The sequence below is a fragment of the Balaenoptera ricei genome, unplaced genomic scaffold (genome assembly GCF_028023285.1).
Source record: "Balaenoptera ricei isolate mBalRic1 unplaced genomic scaffold, mBalRic1.hap2 scaffold_149, whole genome shotgun sequence".
Classification (NCBI taxonomy): domain Eukaryota; kingdom Metazoa; phylum Chordata; class Mammalia; order Artiodactyla; family Balaenopteridae; genus Balaenoptera; species Balaenoptera ricei.
Window position 1 is genome coordinate 491470 of NW_026777452.1, and position 16837 is coordinate 508306.

Consider the following 16837-nt stretch of genomic DNA (forward strand, 5'->3'; position numbering starts at 1 on the left):
CTCTGCCGTTTCGCTACGGCTGGAGGCAGGAGCGGGGTCGTGGGCCGTGACTGGTTCTCCAGGTCGGCTGACCTCCAGGCATCGGAACTGTGCTTGGCGGGTGGCGTGGCTGAAAGGGTAGTTTGCTGGGGCTAAGAGGCCGTGGCAGCCCAACGGTGGATCCCAGTGGCTTTGGGCCAACTGCCGTCGAGCAGGAAGGCCGGCCCGGCCATGGCTGGGCTGCTCCTAGAACTGCGAGGGTGGACAGGTTGTGTAATGCCCAAGGGACAGCAGGCCACTGGCCCTTAAGCCTCTGAGGCCACGTCCTTGTGAGCGTCGAGCGGGATCTGAGGTGGAGCGTCAAGCGCCTACGGGTCCGGAGGTTCCCGCCCAAACAGGGCTGCAAGGTCGCCCAAGACTCTGCCACCTCCGGGTCCCCGAGGCCTCCTGTCGCCTGCCTGGGCAGGCAGCAGGGCCGTGCAGCAGAGGGCTGGTCGCCGGACTGGTGGTAATTCGCCAGCACCAGCTAAGCTGAGCCTCAAGAGTCACCCCGTGGCCCCCGCTGCCTTCTACGGCCATACCACCCTAAACGCACCCCATCTCGTCTGACCTCGGAAGCTAAGCAGGGTCGGGTCTGTTTACTACCTGGATGGGAGACCACCTGGGAATACTAGGTGCTGTAGTATTTTTTGCCCCCCGATCTGCCTTTTCTTGTCATCGCCGGTGCTCAAGGCTTCCGCTGCTCCCGCCGGGCACTGCTGCAGGCCTCATCTACTCAGGCCTCTCGCAACACAGCGTGCGCCAGAGGGGGCCCACCCAGCCGGTCTGGGTGGACATGCCGCCAGAAGGCGGCCCTGGAAGGCAGCCGCACCCCAGCCTCTCCCGGGGTGGCTGGCCCGGACCCAGACTCCGCTGCAGGCCCGGGTGAAGATCGTGAGGCCCGCGAGGCCCTCGACCTGCCCGTGGCCAACCCAACCAGCGCCCATCTGCGCCGCAGCCACCTGTCTGCCTCTGTGTCTCTCCACAGCTCCCTCCGGAAAAAGCCCACCCTCCGCTGTTTCGCCATGGCCGGGGGCGGGAGCGGGGTCCTGGGCCGGTCCGGTTCTCCGGGCCAGCCGGCCACCATGCGCTGGGAACTGTGCTCAGCGGGTGGCGTGTGGGCAAGGGTGGCCTTGCTGGGTCCAAGGGGCCGTGCCGCATCAATGGTGGCTCCCAGTGGCTTTGGGCTAACTGCCTTCAGGCAGGAGGGCCAGCCCGGCCGCGGCTGGACTGCACCTAGCACTGCGTGGGTGGACAGGGTGGGGAATGCCCAAGGGACCGTGGACCACGGACCCTTAAGCCTTCAGAGCCACGTCTTTGTGAGCGTCGAGCGGGATCTGGGGCGGTTCGCCATGCGCCTATGTGCCTGGATGTTCCCGCCAGAACTGAGCTGCTAGAGCGTCCAAGACTCCACCACACCCGGACCCCGAAGCCTGCTATCGCCTGCCTGGGCGGGCCGCAGGGCCGTGCTGCAGAGGGCTGGTCGCCGGACTGGCGGTAATTTGCCAGCACCAGGTAAGCTGAGCCTCAAGAGGCACCCCGTGGGCCCCGCTGCCTTCTATGGCCATACCACCCTATACGCACCCCATCTCGTCTGATTTCCGAAGCTAAGCAGGGTCGGGTCTGTTTACTACCTGGATGGGAGACCACCTGGGAATACTAGGTGCTGTAGTATTTTTTGCCCCCCGATTGCCCTTTTCTTGTAGTGGCCGGTACTCAAGGCTTCCTCTGCCCCCGCCGGGCACTGCTGCAGGCCTCATCTACTCAGGCCTCTCCCGACACAGCGTGCGCCGGAGGGGGCCATCCCCGCCGGTCTGGCTGGACATGCCCCCAGAAGGCGGCCCTGGAAGGCAACCGCACGCCAGCCGCTGCCGGGGTGGCTGGCCCGGACCCAGACACCGCCGCAGGCCCGGGTGAAGATCGTGAGGCCCGCGAGGCCCTCGACCTGCACCTGGCCGACCACACCAGCGCCCCTCCACGCCGCAGCCACCCGTCTGCCCGTGTGTCTCTCCACAGCTCCCTCCGGAAAAAGCCCACACTCCACTCTTTCACCACGGCCGGGGGCGGGAGTGGGGTCGTGGGCCGGGAATGGTTCTCCGGGCCGGCCGGTCACCGGGTGCAGGGAACTTTGCTCAGCATTTGGCGGAGGGGCAAGGGTGGCCTTGCTGGGTCTAAGGGGTCTTGCCGACTCAATGGTGCCTCCCAGTGGCTTCAGGCCAACTGCCGTCGGGCAGGAGGGCCAGCCTGGCCGCGGCCGGGCTTCACCTAGAACTGTGTGGGCAGACAGGGTGGCGAATGCCCAAAGGACCGTGGGCCACGGGCCCTTAAGCCCCCGGGGCCACGTCCTTGTGGGCGTCAAGCGGGATCTGGGGCAGAGGGCCAAGCTCCTATGGGCCTGGAGGGTCCCGCCTGACCTGAGCTGCGAGGTCTCCCACGAGTCCGCCAATCCCGGGTGCCCGAGGCCTCCTGTCGCCTGCCTTGGTGGGCGGGCTGGGCCGTGCCGGAGAGGGTTGGCTGCCGGGCTGTCGGCAAGCCCCAGCACCAGGGAAGCTAAGCCTCAAGAGGCACCCCGTGGCCCCCGCAGCCTTCTACCGCCATACCACCCTGAACGCGCCCGATATCGTCTGATCCTGGAAGCTAAGCAGGGTCGGGCCTGCTTAGTACTTGGATGGGAGACCACATGGGAATACCAGGTGCTGTAGGCTTTTTTGCCTCCCACTATAAATTCTCCTTTAGGCGCCCACGGCTGATGCCGCCTCCGCCTCTGCAGGCCTCACCTCCTCAGGGCCCTCCCAACACAGCGTGCTCTGGAGGGGGCGCTCCCCGCAGGTCTGGATGGAAATGCGGCCAGAAGGCGGCCCTGGAAGATAGCCATAAACCAGCCGCTCCCGTGGTGGCTGGCCCGCAGCCAGACTGCGCCGCACGCCCAGGTGAAGGCCGTGAGGCACGCGAAGCCCTCGACCTACAACTGGCCGTCCCCACCAGCGCGCATCCACGCCGCAGCCACCTAATTGCCCGTGTGTCTCTATACAGCTCCCTCCGGAAAAAGCCCACCCTCTGCCGTTTCGCTACGGCTGGAGGCAGGAGCGGGGTCGTGGGCCGTGACTGGTTCTCCAGGTCGGCTGACCTCCAGGCATCGGAACTGTGCTTGGCGGGTGGCGTGGCTGAAAGGGTAGTTTGCTGGGGCTAAGAGGCCGTGGCAGCCCAACGGTGGATCCCAGTGGCTTTGGGCCAACTGCCGTCGAGCAGGAAGGCCGGCCCGGCCATGGCTGGGCTGCTCCTAGAACTGCGAGGGTGGACAGGTTGTGTAATGCCCAAGGGACAGCAGGCCACTGGCCCTTAAGCCTCTGAGGCCACGTCCTTGTGAGCGTCGAGCGGGATCTGAGGTGGAGCGTCAAGCGCCTACGGGTCCGGAGGTTCCCGCCCGAACAGGGCTGCAAGGTCGCCCAAGACTCTGCCACCTCCGGGTCCCCGAGGCCTCCTGTCGCCTGCCTGGGCAGGCAGCAGGGCCGTGCAGCAGAGGGCTGGTCGCCGGACTGGTGGTAATTCGCCAGCACCAGCTAAGCTGAGCCTCAAGAGTCACCCCGTGGCCCCCGCTGCCTTCTACGGCCATACCACCCTAAACGCACCCCATCTCGTCTGACCTCGGAAGCTAAGCAGGGTCGGGTCTGTTTACTACCTGGATGGGAGACCACCTGGGAATACTAGGTGCTGTAGTATTTTTTGCCCCCCGATCTGCCTTTTCTTGTCATCGCCGGTGCTCAAGGCTTCCGCTGCTCCCGCCGGGCACTGCTGCAGGCCTCATCTACTCAGGCCTCTCGCAACACAGCGTGCGCCAGAGGGGGCCCACCCAGCCGGTCTGGGTGGACATGCCGCCAGAAGGCGGCCCTGGAAGGCAGCCGCACCCCAGCCTCTCCCGGGGTGGCTGGCCCGGACCCAGACTCCGCTGCAGGCCCGGGTGAAGATCGTGAGGCCCGCGAGGCCCTCGACCTGCCCGTGGCCAACCCAACCAGCGCCCATCTGCGCCGCAGCCACCTGTCTGCCTCTGTGTCTCTCCACAGCTCCCTCCGGAAAAAGCCCACCCTCCGCTGTTTCGCCATGGCCGGGGGCGGGAGCGGGGTCCTGGGCCGGTCCGGTTCTCCGGGCCAGCCGGCCACCATGCGCTGGGAACTGTGCTCAGCGGGTGGCGTGTGGGCAAGGGTGGCCTTGCTGGGTCCAAGGGGCCGTGCCGCATCAATGGTGGCTCCCAGTGGCTTTGGGCTAACTGCCTTCAGGCAGGAGGGCCAGCCCGGCCGCGGCTGGACTGCACCTAGCACTGCGTGGGTGGACAGGGTGGGGAATGCCCAAGGGACCGTGGACCACGGACCCTTAAGCCTTCAGAGCCACGTCTTTGTGAGCGTCGAGCGGGATCTGGGGCGGTTCGCCATGCGCCTATGTGCCTGGATGTTCCCGCCAGAACTGAGCTGCTAGAGCGTCCAAGACTCCACCACACCCGGACCCCGAAGCCTGCTATCGCCTGCCTGGGCGGGCCGCAGGGCCGTGCTGCAGAGGGCTGGTCGCCGGACTGGCGGTAATTTGCCAGCACCAGGTAAGCTGAGCCTCAAGAGGCACCCCGTGGGCCCCGCTGCCTTCTATGGCCATACCACCCTATACGCACCCCATCTCGTCTGATTTCCGAAGCTAAGCAGGGTCGGGTCTGTTTACTACCTGGATGGGAGACCACCTGGGAATACTAGGTGCTGTAGTATTTTTTGCCCCCCGATTGCCCTTTTCTTGTAGTGGCCGGTACTCAAGGCTTCCTCTGCCCCCGCCGGGCACTGCTGCAGGCCTCATCTACTCAGGCCTCTCCCGACACAGCGTGCGCCGGAGGGGGCCATCCCCGCCGGTCTGGCTGGACATGCCCCCAGAAGGCGGCCCTGGAAGGCAACCGCACGCCAGCCGCTGCCGGGGTGGCTGGCCCGGACCCAGACACCGCCGCAGGCCCGGGTGAAGATCGTGAGGCCCGCGAGGCCCTCGACCTGCACCTGGCCGACCACACCAGCGCCCCTCCACGCCGCAGCCACCCGTCTGCCCGTGTGTCTCTCCACAGCTCCCTCCGGAAAAAGCCCACACTCCACTCTTTCACCACGGCCGGGGGCGGGAGTGGGGTCGTGGGCCGGGAATGGTTCTCCGGGCCGGCCGGTCACCGGGTGCAGGGAACTTTGCTCAGCATTTGGCGGAGGGGCAAGGGTGGCCTTGCTGGGTCTAAGGGGTCTTGCCGACTCAATGGTGCCTCCCAGTGGCTTCAGGCCAACTGCCGTCGGGCAGGAGGGCCAGCCTGGCCGCGGCCGGGCTTCACCTAGAACTGTGTGGGCAGACAGGGTGGCGAATGCCCAAAGGACCGTGGGCCACGGGCCCTTAAGCCCCCGGGGCCACGTCCTTGTGGGCGTCAAGCGGGATCTGGGGCAGAGGGCCAAGCTCCTATGGGCCTGGAGGGTCCCGCCTGACCTGAGCTGCGAGGTCTCCCACGAGTCCGCCAATCCCGGGTGCCCGAGGCCTCCTGTCGCCTGCCTTGGTGGGCGGGCTGGGCCGTGCCGGAGAGGGTTGGCTGCCGGGCTGTCGGCAAGCCCCAGCACCAGGGAAGCTAAGCCTCAAGAGGCACCCCGTGGCCCCCGCAGCCTTCTACCGCCATACCACCCTGAACGCGCCCGATATCGTCTGATCCTGGAAGCTAAGCAGGGTCGGGCCTGCTTAGTACTTGGATGGGAGACCACATGGGAATACCAGGTGCTGTAGGCTTTTTTGCCTCCCACTATAAATTCTCCTTTAGGCGCCCACGGCTGATGCCGCCTCCGCCTCTGCAGGCCTCACCTCCTCAGGGCCCTCCCAACACAGCGTGCTCTGGAGGGGGCGCTCCCCGCAGGTCTGGATGGAAATGCGGCCAGAAGGCGGCCCTGGAAGATAGCCATAAACCAGCCGCTCCCGTGGTGGCTGGCCCGCAGCCAGACTGCGCCGCACGCCCAGGTGAAGGCCGTGAGGCACGCGAAGCCCTCGACCTACAACTGGCCGTCCCCACCAGCGCGCATCCACGCCGCAGCCACCTAATTGCCCGTGTGTCTCTATACAGCTCCCTCCGGAAAAAGCCCACCCTCTGCCGTTTCGCTACGGCTGGAGGCAGGAGCGGGGTCGTGGGCCGTGACTGGTTCTCCAGGTCGGCTGACCTCCAGGCATCGGAACTGTGCTTGGCGGGTGGCGTGGCTGAAAGGGTAGTTTGCTGGGGCTAAGAGGCCGTGGCAGCCCAACGGTGGATCCCAGTGGCTTTGGGCCAACTGCCGTCGAGCAGGAAGGCCGGCCCGGCCATGGCTGGGCTGCTCCTAGAACTGCGAGGGTGGACAGGTTGTGTAATGCCCAAGGGACAGCAGGCCACTGGCCCTTAAGCCTCTGAGGCCACGTCCTTGTGAGCGTCGAGCGGGATCTGAGGTGGAGCGTCAAGCGCCTACGGGTCCGGAGGTTCCCGCCCGAACAGGGCTGCAAGGTCGCCCAAGACTCTGCCACCTCCGGGTCCCCGAGGCCTCCTGTCGCCTGCCTGGGCAGGCAGCAGGGCCGTGCAGCAGAGGGCTGGTCGCCGGACTGGTGGTAATTCGCCAGCACCAGCTAAGCTGAGCCTCAAGAGTCACCCCGTGGCCCCCGCTGCCTTCTACGGCCATACCACCCTAAACGCACCCCATCTCGTCTGACCTCGGAAGCTAAGCAGGGTCGGGTCTGTTTACTACCTGGATGGGAGACCACCTGGGAATACTAGGTGCTGTAGTATTTTTTGCCCCCCGATCTGCCTTTTCTTGTCATCGCCGGTGCTCAAGGCTTCCGCTGCTCCCGCCGGGCACTGCTGCAGGCCTCATCTACTCAGGCCTCTCGCAACACAGCGTGCGCCAGAGGGGGCCCACCCAGCCGGTCTGGGTGGACATGCCGCCAGAAGGCGGCCCTGGAAGGCAGCCGCACCCCAGCCTCTCCCGGGGTGGCTGGCCCGGACCCAGACTCCGCTGCAGGCCCGGGTGAAGATCGTGAGGCCCGCGAGGCCCTCGACCTGCCCGTGGCCAACCCAACCAGCGCCCATCTGCGCCGCAGCCACCTGTCTGCCTCTGTGTCTCTCCACAGCTCCCTCCGGAAAAAGCCCACCCTCCGCTGTTTCGCCATGGCCGGGGGCGGGAGCGGGGTCCTGGGCCGGTCCGGTTCTCCGGGCCAGCCGGCCACCATGCGCTGGGAACTGTGCTCAGCGGGTGGCGTGTGGGCAAGGGTGGCCTTGCTGGGTCCAAGGGGCCGTGCCGCATCAATGGTGGCTCCCAGTGGCTTTGGGCTAACTGCCTTCAGGCAGGAGGGCCAGCCCGGCCGCGGCTGGACTGCACCTAGCACTGCGTGGGTGGACAGGGTGGGGAATGCCCAAGGGACCGTGGACCACGGACCCTTAAGCCTTCAGAGCCACGTCTTTGTGAGCGTCGAGCGGGATCTGGGGCGGTTCGCCATGCGCCTATGTGCCTGGATGTTCCCGCCAGAACTGAGCTGCTAGAGCGTCCAAGACTCCACCACACCCGGACCCCGAAGCCTGCTATCGCCTGCCTGGGCGGGCCGCAGGGCCGTGCTGCAGAGGGCTGGTCGCCGGACTGGCGGTAATTTGCCAGCACCAGGTAAGCTGAGCCTCAAGAGGCACCCCGTGGGCCCCGCTGCCTTCTATGGCCATACCACCCTATACGCACCCCATCTCGTCTGATTTCCGAAGCTAAGCAGGGTCGGGTCTGTTTACTACCTGGATGGGAGACCACCTGGGAATACTAGGTGCTGTAGTATTTTTTGCCCCCCGATTGCCCTTTTCTTGTAGTGGCCGGTACTCAAGGCTTCCTCTGCCCCCGCCGGGCACTGCTGCAGGCCTCATCTACTCAGGCCTCTCCCGACACAGCGTGCGCCGGAGGGGGCCATCCCCGCCGGTCTGGCTGGACATGCCCCCAGAAGGCGGCCCTGGAAGGCAACCGCACGCCAGCCGCTGCCGGGGTGGCTGGCCCGGACCCAGACACCGCCGCAGGCCCGGGTGAAGATCGTGAGGCCCGCGAGGCCCTCGACCTGCACCTGGCCGACCACACCAGCGCCCCTCCACGCCGCAGCCACCCGTCTGCCCGTGTGTCTCTCCACAGCTCCCTCCGGAAAAAGCCCACACTCCACTCTTTCACCACGGCCGGGGGCGGGAGTGGGGTCGTGGGCCGGGAATGGTTCTCCGGGCCGGCCGGTCACCGGGTGCAGGGAACTTTGCTCAGCATTTGGCGGAGGGGCAAGGGTGGCCTTGCTGGGTCTAAGGGGTCTTGCCGACTCAATGGTGCCTCCCAGTGGCTTCAGGCCAACTGCCGTCGGGCAGGAGGGCCAGCCTGGCCGCGGCCGGGCTTCACCTAGAACTGTGTGGGCAGACAGGGTGGCGAATGCCCAAAGGACCGTGGGCCACGGGCCCTTAAGCCCCCGGGGCCACGTCCTTGTGGGCGTCAAGCGGGATCTGGGGCAGAGGGCCAAGCTCCTATGGGCCTGGAGGGTCCCGCCTGACCTGAGCTGCGAGGTCTCCCACGAGTCCGCCAATCCCGGGTGCCCGAGGCCTCCTGTTGCCTGCCTTGGTGGGCGGGCTGGGCCGTGCCGGAGAGGGTTGGCTGCCGGGCTGTCGGCAAGCCCCAGCACCAGGGAAGCTAAGCCTCAAGAGGCACCCCGTGGCCCCCGCAGCCTTCTACCGCCATACCACCCTGAACGCGCCCGATATCGTCTGATCCTGGAAGCTAAGCAGGGTCGGGCCTGCTTAGTACTTGGATGGGAGACCACATGGGAATACCAGGTGCTGTAGGCTTTTTTGCCTCCCACTATAAATTCTCCTTTAGGCGCCCACGGCTGATGCCGCCTCCGCCTCTGCAGGCCTCACCTCCTCAGGGCCCTCCCAACACAGCGTGCTCTGGAGGGGGCGCTCCCCGCAGGTCTGGATGGAAATGCGGCCAGAAGGCGGCCCTGGAAGATAGCCATAAACCAGCCGCTCCCGTGGTGGCTGGCCCGCAGCCAGACTGCGCCGCACGCCCAGGTGAAGGCCGTGAGGCACGCGAAGCCCTCCACCTACAACTGGCCGTCCCCACCAGCGCGCATCCACGCCGCAGCCACCTAATTGCCCGTGTGTCTCTATACAGCTCCCTCCGGAAAAAGCCCACCCTCTGCCGTTTCGCTACGGCTGGAGGCAGGAGCGGGGTCGTGGGCCGTGACTGGTTCTCCAGGTCGGCTGACCTCCAGGCATCGGAACTGTGCTTGGCGGGTGGCGTGGCTGAAAGGGTAGTTTGCAGGGGCTAAGAGGCCGTGGCAGCCCAACGGTGGATCCCAGTGGCTTTGGGCCAACTGCCGTCGAGCAGGAAGGCCGGCCCGGCCATGGCTGGGCTGCTCCTAGAACTGCGAGGGTGGACAGGTTGTGTAATGCCCAAGGGACAGCAGGCCACTGGCCCTTAAGCCTCTGAGGCCACGTCCTTGTGAGCGTCGAGCGGGATCTGAGGTGGAGCGTCAAGCGCCTACGGGTCCGGAGGTTCCCGCCCGAACAGGGCTGCAAGGTCGCCCAAGACTCTGCCACCTCCGGGTCCCCGAGGCCTCCTGTCGCCTGCCTGGGCAGGCAGCAGGGCCGTGCAGCAGAGGGCTGGTCGCCGGACTGGTGGTAATTCGCCAGCACCAGCTAAGCTGAGCCTCAAGAGTCACCCCGTGGCCCCCGCTGCCTTCTACGGCCATACCACCCTAAACGCACCCCATCTCGTCTGACCTCGGAAGCTAAGCAGGGTCGGGTCTGTTTACTACCTGGATGGGAGACCACCTGGGAATACTAGGTGCTGTAGTATTTTTTGCCCCCCGATCTGCCTTTTCTTGTCATCGCCGGTGCTCAAGGCTTCCGCTGCTCCCGCCGGGCACTGCTGCAGGCCTCATCTACTCAGGCCTCTCGCAACACAGCGTGCGCCAGAGGGGGCCCACCCAGCCGGTCTGGGTGGACATGCCGCCAGAAGGCGGCCCTGGAAGGCAGCCGCACCCCAGCCTCTCCCGGGGTGGCTGGCCCGGACCCAGACTCCGCTGCAGGCCCGGGTGAAGATCGTGAGGCCCGCGAGGCCCTCGACCTGCCCGTGGCCAACCCAACCAGCGCCCATCTGCGCCGCAGCCACCTGTCTGCCTCTGTGTCTCTCCACAGCTCCCTCCGGAAAAAGCCCACCCTCCGCTGTTTCGCCATGGCCGGGGGCGGGAGCGGGGTCCTGGGCCGGTCCGGTTCTCCGGGCCAGCCGGCCACCATGCGCTGGGAACTGTGCTCAGCGGGTGGCGTGTGGGCAAGGGTGGCCTTGCTGGGTCCAAGGGGCCGTGCCGCATCAATGGTGGCTCCCAGTGGCTTTGGGCTAACTGCCTTCAGGCAGGAGGGCCAGCCCGGCCGCGGCTGGACTGCACCTAGCACTGCGTGGGTGGACAGGGTGGGGAATGCCCAAGGGACCGTGGACCACGGACCCTTAAGCCTTCAGAGCCACGTCTTTGTGAGCGTCGAGCGGGATCTGGGGCGGTTCGCCATGCGCCTATGTGCCTGGATGTTCCCGCCAGAACTGAGCTGCTAGAGCGTCCAAGACTCCACCACACCCGGCCCCCGAAGCCTGCTATCGCCTGCCTGGGCGGGCCGCAGGGCCGTGCTGCAGAGGGCTGGTCGCCGGACTGGCGGTAATTTGCCAGCACCAGGTAAGCTGAGCCTCAAGAGGCACCCCGTGGGCCCCGCTGCCTTCTATGGCCATACCACCCTATACGCACCCCATCTCGTCTGATTTCCGAAGCTAAGCAGGGTCGGGTCTGTTTACTACCTGGATGGGAGACCACCTGGGAATACTAGGTGCTGTAGTATTTTTTGCCCCCCGATTGCCCTTTTCTTGTAGTGGCCGGTACTCAAGGCTTCCTCTGCCCCCGCCGGGCACTGCTGCAGGCCTCATCTACTCAGGCCTCTCCCGACACAGCGTGCGCCGGAGGGGGCCATCCCCGCCGGTCTGGCTGGACATGCCCCCAGAAGGCGGCCCTGGAAGGCAACCGCACGCCAGCCGCTGCCGGGGTGGCTGGCCCGGACCCAGACACCGCCGCAGGCCCGGGTGAAGATCGTGAGGCCCGCGAGGCCCTCGACCTGCACCTGGCCGACCACACCAGCGCCCCTCCACGCCGCAGCCACCCGTCTGCCCGTGTGTCTCTCCACAGCTCCCTCCGGAAAAAGCCCACGCTCCACTCTTTCACCACGGCCGGGGGCGGGAGTGGGGTCGTGGGCCGGGAATGGTTCTCCGGGCCGGCCGGTCACCGGGTGCAGGGAACTTTGCTCAGCATTTGGCGGAGGGGCAAGGGTGGCCTTGCTGGGTCTAAGGGGTCTTGCCGACTCAATGGTGCCTCCCAGTGGCTTCAGGCCAACTGCCGTCGGGCAGGAGGGCCAGCCTGGCCGCGGCCGGGCTTCACCTAGAACTGTGTGGGCAGACAGGGTGGCGAATGCCCAAAGGACCGTGGGCCACGGGCCCTTAAGCCCCCGGGGCCACGTCCTTGTGGGCGTCAAGCGGGATCTGGGGCAGAGGGCCAAGCTCCTATGGGCCTGGAGGGTCCCGCCTGACCTGAGCTGCGAGGTCTCCCACGAGTCCGCCAATCCCGGGTGCCCGAGGCCTCCTGTCGCCTGCCTTGGTGGGCGGGCTGGGCCGTGCCGGAGAGGGTTGGCTGCCGGGCTGTCGGCAAGCCCCAGCACCAGGGAAGCTAAGCCTCAAGAGGCACCCCGTGGCCCCCGCAGCCTTCTACCGCCATACCACCCTGAACGCGCCCGATATCATCTGATCCTGGAAGCTAAGCAGGGTCGGGCCTGCTTAGTACTTGGATGGGAGACCACATGGGAATACCAGGTGCTGTAGGCTTTTTTGCCTCCCACTATAAATTCTCCTTTAGGCGCCCACGGCTGATGCCGCCTCCGCCTCTGCAGGCCTCACCTCCTCAGGGCCCTCCCAACACAGCGTGCTCTGGAGGGGGCGCTCCCCGCAGGTCTGGATGGAAATGCGGCCAGAAGGCGGCCCTGGAAGATAGCCATAAACCAGCCGCTCCCGTGGTGGCTGGCCCGCAGCCAGACTGCGCCGCACGCCCAGGTGAAGGCCGTGAGGCACGCGAAGCCCTCGACCTACAACTGGCCGTCCCCACCAGCGCGCATCCACGCCGCAGCCACCTAATTGCCCGTGTGTCTCTATACAGCTCCCTCCGGAAAAAGCCCACCCTCTGCCGTTTCGCTACGGCTGGAGGCAGGAGCGGGGTCGTGGGCCGTGACTGGTTCTCCAGGTCGGCTGACCTCCAGGCATCGGAACTGTGCTTGGCGGGTGGCGTGGCTGAAAGGGTAGTTTGCTGGGGCTAAGAGGCCGTGGCAGCCCAACGGTGGATCCCAGTGGCTTTGGGCCAACTGCCGTCGAGCAGGAAGGCCGGCCCGGCCATGGCTGGGCTGCTCCTAGAACTGCGAGGGTGGACAGGTTGTGTAATGCCCAAGGGACAGCAGGCCACTGGCCCTTAAGCCTCTGAGGCCACGTCCTTGTGAGCGTCGAGCGGGATCTGAGGTGGAGCGTCAAGCGCCTACGGGTCCGGAGGTTCCCGCCCGAACAGGGCTGCAAGGTCGCCCAAGACTCTGCCACCTCCGGGTCCCCGAGGCCTCCTGTCGCCTGCCTGGGCAGGCAGCAGGGCCGTGCAGCAGAGGGCTGGTCGCCGGACTGGTGGTAATTCGCCAGCACCAGCTAAGCTGAGCCTCAAGAGTCACCCCGTGGCCCCCGCTGCCTTCTACGGCCATACCACCCTAAACGCACCCCATCTCGTCTGACCTCGGAAGCTAAGCAGGGTCGGGTCTGTTTACTACCTGGATGGGAGACCACCTGGGAATACTAGGTGCTGTAGTATTTTTTGCCCCCCGATCTGCCTTTTCTTGTCATCGCCGGTGCTCAAGGCTTCCGCTGCTCCCGCCGGGCACTGCTGCAGGCCTCATCTACTCAGGCCTCTCGCAACACAGCGTGCGCCAGAGGGGGCCCACCCAGCCGGTCTGGGTGGACATGCCGCCAGAAGGCGGCCCTGGAAGGCAGCCGCACCCCAGCCTCTCCCGGGGTGGCTGGCCCGGACCCAGACTCCGCTGCAGGCCCGGGTGAAGATCGTGAGGCCCGCGAGGCCCTCGACCTGCCCGTGGCCAACCCAACCAGCGCCCATCTGCGCCGCAGCCACCTGTCTGCCTCTGTGTCTCTCCACAGCTCCCTCCGGAAAAAGCCCACCCTCCGCTGTTTCGCCATGGCCGGGGGCGGGAGCGGGGTCCTGGGCCGGTCCGGTTCTCCGGGCCAGCCGGCCACCATGCGCTGGGAACTGTGCTCAGCGGGTGGCGTGTGGGCAAGGGTGGCCTTGCTGGGTCCAAGGGGCCGTGCCGCATCAATGGTGGCTCCCAGTGGCTTTGGGCTAACTGCCTTCAGGCAGGAGGGCCAGCCCGGCCGCGGCTGGACTGCACCTAGCACTGCGTGGGTGGACAGGGTGGGGAATGCCCAAGGGACCGTGGACCACGGACCCTTAAGCCTTCAGAGCCACGTCTTTGTGAGCGTCGAGCGGGATCTGGGGCGGTTCGCCATGCGCCTATGTGCCTGGATGTTCCCGCCAGAACTGAGCTGCTAGAGCGTCCAAGACTCCACCACACCCGGACCCCGAAGCCTGCTATCGCCTGCCTGGGCGGGCCGCAGGGCCGTGCTGCAGAGGGCTGGTCGCCGGACTGGCGGTAATTTGCCAGCACCAGGTAAGCTGAGCCTCAAGAGGCACCCCGTGGGCCCCGCTGCCTTCTATGGCCATACCACCCTATACGCACCCCATCTCGTCTGATTTCCGAAGCTAAGCAGGGTCGGGTCTGTTTACTACCTGGATGGGAGACCACCTGGGAATACTAGGTGCTGTAGTATTTTTTGCCCCCCGATTGCCCTTTTCTTGTAGTGGCCGGTACTCAAGGCTTCCTCTGCCCCCGCCGGGCACTGCTGCAGGCCTCATCTACTCAGGCCTCTCCCGACACAGCGTGCGCCGGAGGGGGCCATCCCCGCCGGTCTGGCTGGACATGCCCCCAGAAGGCGGCCCTGGAAGGCAACCGCACGCCAGCCGCTGCCGGGGTGGCTGGCCCGGACCCAGACACCGCCGCAGGCCCGGGTGAAGATCGTGAGGCCCGCGAGGCCCTCGACCTGCACCTGGCCGACCACACCAGCGCCCCTCCACGCCGCAGCCACCCGTCTGCCCGTGTGTCTCTCCACAGCTCCCTCCGGAAAAAGCCCACACTCCACTCTTTCACCACGGCCGGGGGCGGGAGTGGGGTCGTGGGCCGGGAATGGTTCTCCGGGCCGGCCGGTCGCCGGGTGCAGGGAACTTTGCTCAGCATTTGGCGGAGGGGCAAGGGTGGCCTTGCTGGGTCTAAGGGGTCTTGCCGACTCAATGGTGCCTCCCAGTGGCTTCAGGCCAACTGCCGTCGGGCAGGAGGGCCAGCCTGGCCGCGGCCGGGCTTCACCTAGAACTGTGTGGGCAGACAGGGTGGCGAATGCCCAAAGGACCGTGGGCCACGGGCCCTTAAGCCCCCGGGGCCACGTCCTTGTGGGCGTCAAGCGGGATCTGGGGCAGAGGGCCAAGCTCCTATGGGCCTGGAGGGTCCCGCCTGACCTGAGCTGCGAGGTCTCCCACGAGTCCGCCAATCCCGGGTGCCCGAGGCCTCCTGTCGCCTGCCTTGGTGGGCGGGCTGGGCCGTGCCGGAGAGGGTTGGCTGCCGGGCTGTCGGCAAGCCCCAGCACCAGGGAAGCTAAGCCTCAAGAGGCACCCCGTGGCCCCCGCAGCCTTCTACCGCCATACCACCCTGAACGCGCCCGATATCGTCTGATCCTGGAAGCTAAGCAGGGTCGGGCCTGCTTAGTACTTGGATGGGAGACCACATGGGAATACCAGGTGCTGTAGGCTTTTTTGCCTCCCACTATAAATTCTCCTTTAGGCGCCCACGGCTGATGCCGCCTCCGCCTCTGCAGGCCTCACCTCCTCAGGGCCCTCCCAACACAGCGTGCTCTGGAGGGGGCGCTCCCCGCAGGTCTGGATGGAAATGCGGCCAGAAGGCGGCCCTGGAAGATAGCCATAAACCAGCCGCTCCCGTGGTGGCTGGCCCGCAGCCAGACTGCGCCGCACGCCCAGGTGAAGGCCGTGAGGCACGCGAAGCCCTCGACCTACAACTGGCCGTCCCCACCAGCGCGCATCCACGCCGCAGCCACCTAATTGCCCGTGTGTCTCTATACAGCTCCCTCCGGAAAAAGCCCACCCTCTGCCGTTTCGCTACGGCTGGAGGCAGGAGCGGGGTCGTGGGCCGTGACTGGTTCTCCAGGTCGGCTGACCTCCAGGCATCGGAACTGTGCTTGGCGGGTGGCGTGGCTGAAAGGGTAGTTTGCTGGGGCTAAGAGGCCGTGGCAGCCCAACGGTGGATCCCAGTGGCTTTGGGCCAACTGCCGTCGAGCAGGAAGGCCGGCCCGGCCATGGCTGGGCTGCTCCTAGAACTGCGAGGGTGGACAGGTTGTGTAATGCCCAAGGGACAGCAGGCCACTGGCCCTTAAGCCTCTGAGGCCACGTCCTTGTGAGCGTCGAGCGGGATCTGAGGTGGAGCGTCAAGCGCCTACGGGTCCGGAGGTTCCCGCCCGAACAGGGCTGCAAGGTCGCCCAAGACTCTGCCACCTCCGGGTCCCCGAGGCCTCCTGTCGCCTGCCTGGGCAGGCAGCAGGGCCGTGCAGCAGAGGGCTGGTCGCCGGACTGGTGGTAATTCGCCAGCACCAGCTAAGCTGAGCCTCAAGAGTCACCCCGTGGCCCCCGCTGCCTTCTACGGCCATACCACCCTAAACGCACCCCATCTCGTCTGACCTCGGAAGCTAAGCAGGGTCGGGTCTGTTTACTACCTGGATGGGAGACCACCTGGGAATACTAGGTGCTGTAGTATTTTTTGCCCCCCGATCTGCCTTTTCTTGTCATCGCCGGTGCTCAAGGCTTCCGCTGCTCCCGCCGGGCACTGCTGCAGGCCTCATCTACTCAGGCCTCTCGCAACACAGCGTGCGCCAGAGGGGGCCCACCCAGCCGGTCTGGGTGGACATGCCGCCAGAAGGCGGCCCTGGAAGGCAGCCGCACCCCAGCCTCTCCCGGGGTGGCTGGCCCGGACCCAGACTCCGCTGCAGGCCCGGGTGAAGATCGTGAGGCCCGCGAGGCCCTCGACCTGCCCGTGGCCAACCCAACCAGCGCCCATCTGCGCCGCAGCCACCTGTCTGCCTCTGTGTCTCTCCACAGCTCCCTCCGGAAAAAGCCCACCCTCCGCTGTTTCGCCATGGCCGGGGGCGGGAGCGGGGTCCTGGGCCGGTCCGGTTCTCCGGGCCAGCCGGCCACCATGCGCTGGGAACTGTGCTCAGCGGGTGGCGTGTGGGCAAGGGTGGCCTTGCTGGGTCCAAGGGGCCGTGCCGCATCAATGGTGGCTCCCAGTGGCTTTGGGCTAACTGCCTTCAGGCAGGAGGGCCAGCCCGGCCGCGGCTGGACTGCACCTAGCACTGCGTGGGTGGACAGGGTGGGGAATGCCCAAGGGACCGTGGACCACGGACCCTTAAGCCTTCAGAGCCACGTCTTTGTGAGCGTCGAGCGGGATCTGGGGCGGTTCGCCATGCGCCTATGTGCCTGGATGTTCCCGCCAGAACTGAGCTGCTAGAGCGTCCAAGACTCCACCACACCCGGACCCCGAAGCCTGCTATCGCCTGCCTGGGCG

At 66.6% G+C, this 16837-nt stretch overlaps 16 pseudogenes; all 16 read left to right on the top strand.

The window, feature by feature from the left end:
* The first annotated feature begins 546 nt into the window (after positions 1–546).
* On the top strand, positions 547–665 carry LOC132358346 (5S ribosomal RNA; annotated as a pseudogene).
* Positions 666–1574: 909 nt separating this feature from the next.
* Positions 1575–1693, top strand: LOC132358210 (5S ribosomal RNA; annotated as a pseudogene).
* Positions 1694–2604: 911 nt separating this feature from the next.
* Positions 2605–2723, top strand: LOC132358521 (5S ribosomal RNA; annotated as a pseudogene).
* An 896-nt stretch (positions 2724–3619) lies between these two features.
* Positions 3620–3738, top strand: LOC132358347 (5S ribosomal RNA; annotated as a pseudogene).
* Positions 3739–4647: 909 nt separating this feature from the next.
* LOC132358211 (5S ribosomal RNA) lies at positions 4648–4766 on the top strand (annotated as a pseudogene).
* A 911-nt stretch (positions 4767–5677) lies between these two features.
* On the top strand, positions 5678–5796 carry LOC132358522 (5S ribosomal RNA; annotated as a pseudogene).
* Positions 5797–6692: 896 nt separating this feature from the next.
* Positions 6693–6811, top strand: LOC132358348 (5S ribosomal RNA; annotated as a pseudogene).
* A 909-nt stretch (positions 6812–7720) lies between these two features.
* Positions 7721–7839, top strand: LOC132358213 (5S ribosomal RNA; annotated as a pseudogene).
* A 911-nt stretch (positions 7840–8750) lies between these two features.
* On the top strand, positions 8751–8869 carry LOC132358523 (5S ribosomal RNA; annotated as a pseudogene).
* Positions 8870–9765: 896 nt separating this feature from the next.
* On the top strand, positions 9766–9884 carry LOC132358349 (5S ribosomal RNA; annotated as a pseudogene).
* A 909-nt stretch (positions 9885–10793) lies between these two features.
* Positions 10794–10912, top strand: LOC132358214 (5S ribosomal RNA; annotated as a pseudogene).
* A 911-nt stretch (positions 10913–11823) lies between these two features.
* On the top strand, positions 11824–11942 carry LOC132358361 (5S ribosomal RNA; annotated as a pseudogene).
* An 896-nt stretch (positions 11943–12838) lies between these two features.
* LOC132358350 (5S ribosomal RNA) lies at positions 12839–12957 on the top strand (annotated as a pseudogene).
* A 909-nt stretch (positions 12958–13866) lies between these two features.
* Positions 13867–13985, top strand: LOC132358215 (5S ribosomal RNA; annotated as a pseudogene).
* A 911-nt stretch (positions 13986–14896) lies between these two features.
* Positions 14897–15015, top strand: LOC132358524 (5S ribosomal RNA; annotated as a pseudogene).
* An 896-nt stretch (positions 15016–15911) lies between these two features.
* On the top strand, positions 15912–16030 carry LOC132358351 (5S ribosomal RNA; annotated as a pseudogene).
* Positions 16031–16837: the final 807 nt, after the last annotated feature.